Source organism: Schistocerca piceifrons, unplaced genomic scaffold (genome assembly GCF_021461385.2).
Source record: "Schistocerca piceifrons isolate TAMUIC-IGC-003096 unplaced genomic scaffold, iqSchPice1.1 HiC_scaffold_374, whole genome shotgun sequence".
NCBI classification, from domain to species: Eukaryota; Metazoa; Arthropoda; class Insecta; order Orthoptera; family Acrididae; genus Schistocerca; species Schistocerca piceifrons.
In genome coordinates this window covers 67,501-74,672 of record NW_025728597.1, presented here as the reverse complement: position 1 = coordinate 74,672, position 7,172 = coordinate 67,501, and the positions used below count along the sequence as shown (strand labels likewise).

Below are 7,172 nucleotides of genomic sequence, written 5' to 3'. Positions count from 1 at the left end.
ACCATCTTTCGGGTCCCAACGTGTACGCTCTAGGTGCGCCTCACCTCGCAATGAGGACGAGACGCCCCGGGAGTGCGGAGGCCGCCGCCCCGTGAAGGGCGGGGAAGCCCCATCCTCCCTCGGCCCGCGCAAGGCGAGACCTTCACTTTCATTACGCCTTTAGGTTTCGTACAGCCCAATGACTCGCGCACATGTTAGACTCCTTGGTCCGTGTTTCAAGACGGGTCGTGAAATTGTCCAAAGCTGAAGCGCCGCTGACGGGAGCGATTATTCCGCCCGAGAGCATCCCGAGCCAACAGCGGCGCGGGTCCGGGGCCGGGCCAGGTAGGTCCGTCATCCGGGAAGAACCGCGCGCGCTTGCCGGGAGCCCGAGCGCCCAAAGGGGCGAATCGACTCCTCCAGATATACCGCCGGGCAGCCAGCCAGGACACCGGGGCTCTGCCCAACAGACGCGAACCGAGGCCCGCGGAAGGACAGGCTGCGCACCCGGGCCGTAGGCCGGCACCCAGCGGGTCGCGACGTCCTACTAGGGGAGAAGTGCGGCCCACCGCACACCGGAACGGCCCCACCCCGCGGCGAGTGGAAAGGCAACCGGACACGACCCCGCCGCGGATTGCTCCGCGCGGGCGGCCGGCCCCATCTGCCGAGGGCGGAGGCCAGTGGCCGGATGGGCGTGAATCTCACCCGTTCGACCTTTCGGACTTCTCACGTTTACCCCAGAACGGTTTCACGTACTTTTGAACTCTCTCTTCAAAGTTCTTTTCAACTTTCCCTCACGGTACTTGTTCGCTATCGGTCTCGTGGTCATATTTAGTCTCAGATGGAGTTTACCACCCACTTGGAGCTGCACTCTCAAGCAACCCGACTCGAAGGAGAGGTCCCGCCGACGCTCGCACCGGCCGCTACGGGCCTGGCACCCTCTACGGGCCGTGGCCTCATTCAAGTTGGACTTGGGCTCGGCGCGAGGCGTCGGGGTAGTGGACCCTCCCAAACACCACATGCCACGACAGGCGGCAGCCTGCGGGGTTCGGTGCTGGACTCTTCCCTGTTCGCTCGCCGCTACTGGGGGAATCCTTGTTAGTTTCTTTTCCTCCGCTTAGTAATATGCTTAAATTCAGCGGGTAGTCTCGCCTGCTCTGAGGTCGTTGTACGAGGTGTCGCACGCCACACCGCCAGCCGGCTGTGCACGCTACCGAGAAAGTACCGGTATGCGAACCGCCAGGCGACGGGCGCGCATCGCACGTTTGAGGAGACGCGGCCGGCCCCACAGGCGGCCGCGACACTCCCAGGTCTGCGAAGCGGGGCAAACGCCGCGCGCTTCAGTATACGTAGCCGACCCTCAGCCAGACGTGGCCCGGGAACGGAATCCATGGACCGCAATGTGCGTTCGAAACGTCGATGTTCATGTGTCCTGCAGTTCACATGTCGACGCGCAATTTGCTGCGTTCTTCATCGACCCACGAGCCGAGTGATCCACCGTCCTGGGTGATCTTTTCTCAGTTTCCGCCGTCTCTTTCGAGACGGTCGCATAGGCGGGAGTGAGGCGTGTGGCGGCCCCTGTTCCAGCGTTCTGTGTCCAACGGCCTCACGGCCGACGGGCGTCGTACGGCTCCACACCGGAGCGGACAGGCACTCGGGCGAAAGTCATTCAAAACCGGCGCCAGGCGCCAGGTGCCGCAGGCCAGCCGCTCCAGCGCTTCAGCGCTCGTACCACACAACATTGCCGCTAGTTTTGAGAGGCACGCGTGGTTCCGCACGCGGCGCACGGCTACGGCGAGCCGTACAGGTAGCGTGTTGCGCGACACGACACGCACATCGAAAGACATGCAGTCTAGTCGGTAATGATCCTTCCGCAGGTTCACCTACGGAAACCTTGTTACGACTTTTACTTCCTCTAAATGATCAAGTTTGGTCATCTTTCCGGTAGCATCGGCAACGACAGAGTCAATGCCGCGTACCAGTCCGAAGACCTCACTAAATCATTCAATCGGTAGTAGCGACGGGCGGTGTGTACAAAGGGCAGGGACGTAATCAACGCGAGCTTATGACTCGCGCTTACTGGGAATTCCTCGTTCATGGGGAACAATTGCAAGCCCCAATCCCTAGCACGAAGGAGGTTCAGCGGGTTACCCCGACCTTTCGGCCTAGGAAGACACGCTGATTCCTTCAGTGTAGCGCGCGTGCGGCCCAGAACATCTAAGGGCATCACAGACCTGTTATTGCTCAATCTCGTGCGGCTAGAAGCCGCCTGTCCCTCTAAGAAGAAAAGTAATCGCTGACAGCACGAAGGATGTCACGCGACTAGTTAGCAGGCTAGAGTCTCGTTCGTTATCGGAATTAACCAGACAAATCGCTCCACCAACTAAGAACGGCCATGCACCACCACCCACCGAATCAAGAAAGAGCTATCAATCTGTCAATCCTTCCGGTGTCCGGGCCTGGTGAGGTTTCCCGTGTTGAGTCAAATTAAGCCGCAGGCTCCACTCCTGGTGGTGCCCTTCCGTCAATTCCTTTAAGTTTCAGCTTTGCAACCATACTTCCCCCGGAACCCAAAAGCTTTGGTTTCCCGGAGGCTGCCCGCCGAGTCATCGGAGGAACTGCGGCGGATCGCTGGCTGGCATCGTTTATGGTTAGAACTAGGGCGGTATCTGATCGCCTTCGAACCTCTAACTTTCGTTCTTGATTAATGAAAACATACTTGGCAAATGCTTTCGCTTCTGTTCGTCTTGCGACGATCCAAGAATTTCACCTCTAACGTCGCAATACGAATGCCCCCGCCTGTCCCTATTAATCATTACCTCGGGTTCCGAAAACCAACAAAATAGAACCGAGGTCCTATTCCATTATTCCATGCACACAGTATTCAGGCGGGCTTGCCTGCTTTAAGCACTCTAATTTGTTCAAAGTAAACGTGCCGGCCCACCGAGACACTCAATAAAGAGCACCCTGGTAGGATTTCAACGGGGTCCGCCTCGGGACGCACGAGCACGCACGAGGCGGTCGCACGCCTTCAGCTCGCCCCACCGGCAGGACGTCCCACGATACATGCCAGTTAAACACCGACGGGCGGTGAACCAACAGCGTGGGACACAAATCCAACTACGAGCTTTTTAACCGCAACAACTTTAATATACGCTATTGGAGCTGGAATTACCGCGGCTGCTGGCACCAGACTTGCCCTCCAATAGATACTCGTTAAAGGATTTAAAGTGTACTCATTCCGATTACGGGGCCTCGGATGAGTCCCGTATCGTTATTTTTCGTCACTACCTCCCCGTGCCGGGAGTGGGTAATTTGCGCGCCTGCTGCCTTCCTTGGATGTGGTAGCCGTTTCTCAGGCTCCCTCTCCGGAATCGAACCCTGATTCCCCGTTACCCGTTACAACCATGGTAGGCGCAGAACCTACCATCGACAGTTGATAAGGCAGACATTTGAAAGATGCGTCGCCGGTACGAGGACCGTGCGATCAGCCCAAAGTTATTCAGAGTCACCAAGGCAAACGGACCGGACGAGCCGACCGATTGGTTTTGATCTAATAAAAGCGTCCCTTCCATCTCTGGTCGGGACTCTGTTTGCATGTATTAGCTCTAGAATTACCACAGTTATCCAAGTAACGTGGGTACGATCTAAGGAACCATAACTGATTTAATGAGCCATTCGCGGTTTCACCTTAATGCGGCTTGTACTGAGACATGCATGGCTTAATCTTTGAGACAAGCATATGACTACTGGCAGGATCAACCAGGGAGCTGCGTCAACTAGAGCTGAGCAGCCGGCCGCCCGGGAGTGTGTCCCGGGGGCCCGCGCGAACACGCAAGCGTCCGCTCAATCATTCTGCAAACAGGAGGAGGCTGAGCTCCCCTGCACAATACACCTCGAAACCCTCTCAGGTCCCGGCGGCGCGCAGCGCCGTCCCAAGTACTTGGTCGGGTTCGAGAGAGGCGCAATCGCCCGGAGTTAGGCGAGTAGACGCTTTCGGTGCGACCACCCGTGCTCCCAACTGAGCTTGCCGCTGCCGACAGAGGCCCGGGAGCGTGCTGTCGTGGCATTGCCGGCGGGAGACAACACGCGCCACCTACGGTGACCGGCAGCTCCAACGCCAGCGCCACAGAAGGACAAAAGCCCCACTTGGGTGCCGAAGCGAACTCTCCCAGCACAGCGCACGCGCCAACACATCCGCACAGCTGCGATACAAACCACCAGCGAGAACCGCTGGGGCGACCGAGCAGCAGACGGCGTCGCGGCGCCGAGCGCCGGGCGGCGGCGCATCCTCAACGCACACAGTCCTCAATCGGACCAGCACACTGAAGATGTCCACCGCGCTTCGCACCGGGCCCGCGAGGACCTACTTTGGCCGCACGGCGCCGCGCGCAGGGTGCGCCGGCGCGCAGCTGCGACGCCTGCCGCGTCCGTCGGCCGGCGCGCCTGCCACTGGCCGCCCCCACCAGCCGGCTGTAGCGCGTGCGCCCACGCACCGCGCGGCCAGCACGCCGGGAGGCGCCCCCTCACCGGCCGGGGACGGTCCCACCCAGCCACCGCCGCGTATCGCTTCACACCCAGATGCCGTTCAGTTTCGTCGGCATGGTGGGTATCGCTGGAACAACCGGTTAGTACCTCAACCTATCGTCGCCATCACCGATTCACCCCTAGCGAGAACAACCGCACCACAACAGGTTACCATTTGTTCATTTGCGTAACTTCACCAGAAAACGCAGGCGTCCATCGCCATTTGCAACTTCAACGATTATTGCATGCCTGTGTCAGGTGTCACGCCACACTACGTCTGCCCACATACACGCAACAAAATGTGCACGCCTAGACAATACGTGGAAGGTGGCCCCCGTACGTATGCGATGTCCATTGCTCGAACGACTGTCAACCGGCCTCTGTAGCATGTCGCAGATATGGAACGCGGTGCACCATGCCATCACGGTGTGTGAGGAGAGACGACTAGGTCCGAATACATCAACAGACAGCTCATGCTGATCGCCATCCACGGCGTCCGTTCCTCCCACACGTCTCTATGGCGTACCACACTGCAATCCAGCTCTCATAGGGAGACGACACGTAGCTGCGTGCACAATATTTGCACTGTATGGTCCGCCGTTTTTGGGCGCAGTCGTTGTGCGGTCACACATGTGCCACGATGTATCATTCAGTACATAAGGACGAATGTGCAGTACAGATTGTGGTTCACGCGTACGACATCAGCGGACAGTTGACACAGGCCGCACCACAACGTAGCCTGAGTACGTCGCATGCGAAGGGCATTGAACATGCAAACTTCTCACCAACCAGCTTGCGAAGGCAGGGGGCAAGGTGGGGACGTGGGGAGGGGCGGCATGTACGTCCTGCTGCCATCCACATTACAGTGTACAGCAGGAGCATGTGGAAAGTGAGCAAGACTTGCAAGGTGTTTAACATGAAGCGATACACAGGGGTGCGGGCAGTGCGAGTAGCGAACTATATTGCGAGGGTTGCGGGTGGGCAACACTACAGTAATTGAACGAGTCGTATAACAATTACAGAGCAGGTTTAGGCGACAACGTGGGTTACGTTAAGGCGACAACATGGGTTAGGTTAAGGCACAACATGGGTTAGGTTAAGGCACAACATGGGTTAGGTTAAGGCACAACATGGGTTAGGTTAAGGCACAACATGGGTTAGGTTAAGGCACAACATGGGTTAGGTTAAGGCACAACATGGGTTAGGTTAAGGCACAACATGGGTTAGGTTGAGGCACAACATGGGTTAGGTTAAGGCACAACATGGGTTAGGTTGAGGCACAACATGGGTTAGGTTGAGGCACAACATGGGTTAGGTTGAGGCACAACATGGGTTAGGTTAAGGTACAACATGGGTTAGGTTAAGGTACAACATGGGTTAGGTTAAGGTACAACATGGGTTAGGTTAAGGTACAACATGGGTTAGGTTAAGGTACAACATGGGTTAGGTTAAGGTACAACATAGGTTAGGTTAAGGTACAACATAGGTTAGGTTAAGGTACAACATAGGTTAGGTTAAGGTACAACATAGGTTAGGTTAAGGTACAACATAGGTTAGGTTAAGGTACAACATAGGTTAGGTTAAGGTACAACATAGGTTAGGTTAGGTTAGGTTAGGTTACACGTTGTTGTACGGAAAGGTGTAGGGGGGGGGGGGGGGCGGGGGCGGCAGGTTCGTTGATAGTGATTATAGTAAGTGAATGCTTGTGACATGATCAGATTTGTCACGTCAGGATGCACCTTTGGCTTATTAGAGGCGGCGCTCCAATTCTATGCTTGTGTGAGACCTGTGTCTTTGACTCATGTCATTGTTTGTGCGCTGTGACAGGAGGTACTATTGTGATGTTGGGTGCACCGTTGTATAGGACATGTGTGGGTGTTGGTGCCTGGTCTGCGCAATGGTGGATGTCGAAAGGCTGGGATATTGTATTTTCCGCACGGACCTCCTGGTCTGGTTGTGATAGTGTGGATTGTGTAATGTGGCGGAGAAGATGCACTGGATGTTGTTCCATGCTGGTGCTTACATATTGTATGTGCGCCTGTTAGAAGCAGAGAGTGGTGCGTGATCAGAGTGTCTGGCTGACGTGTGGTTCCCATTTTGGGCAGACTCTTTCAGCATGTATACGGACAGTTGTGTATATTTGCTGTAGTTTGATGGCTCTGCATTGATTACTAATCAGCGCCGTGTGTACGGGTAATCTGGTTCCAGTCCAAAATGTTCCATCTGTGTACATTAGTGACAAAGACTCCCCCCATGCAGTGGGGCTCGGTCTGTTATAACTCTTCCGCGTAATATATTTGCCCCACGTTTTTGCGACTGCGAGTGCGAGTGCAACGCGCATGGGGACCGACATGCTGATGGCTCGGTATCGGACGCCGTACAGTGAGCAACGCGATCGCGTCTCTCGCTCGTAAGTGGTACAGGTCGCGGCTCATGTATACGGACAGCGGGAATGTCGCATATTGGAAATAACTCTTCATGAAACGCAAGTTATAGGGGTGGATTGCACTTTACGAGTGCGGGAAACGTCCGCCGTTCATCCGCTGGAGGTGCGAGTTTGGCGGTTGGGGTGGTGCACGAACGGGTGCGGGTGGCGTCATTGCCGGTCCACGGCTTCGTGCGGCAGAGCCACTGGAGATTGGGTGCTATGGTCGACAGAGGCTGCA

At 56.4% G+C, this 7,172-nt stretch overlaps 2 non-coding genes across 2 annotated transcripts; both read right to left on the bottom strand.

Moving 5' to 3' along the window:
- Positions 1–1,333: 1,333 nt before the first annotated feature.
- LOC124746829 lies at positions 1,334–1,488 on the bottom strand. The gene has a single exon (XR_007011483.1). It is a non-coding gene; the product is annotated as a 5.8S ribosomal RNA (ribosomal RNA).
- Positions 1,489–1,839: 351 nt separating this feature from the next.
- On the bottom strand, positions 1,840–3,748 carry LOC124746833. The gene has a single exon (XR_007011487.1). It is a non-coding gene; the product is annotated as a small subunit ribosomal RNA (ribosomal RNA).
- Positions 3,749–7,172: the final 3,424 nt, after the last annotated feature.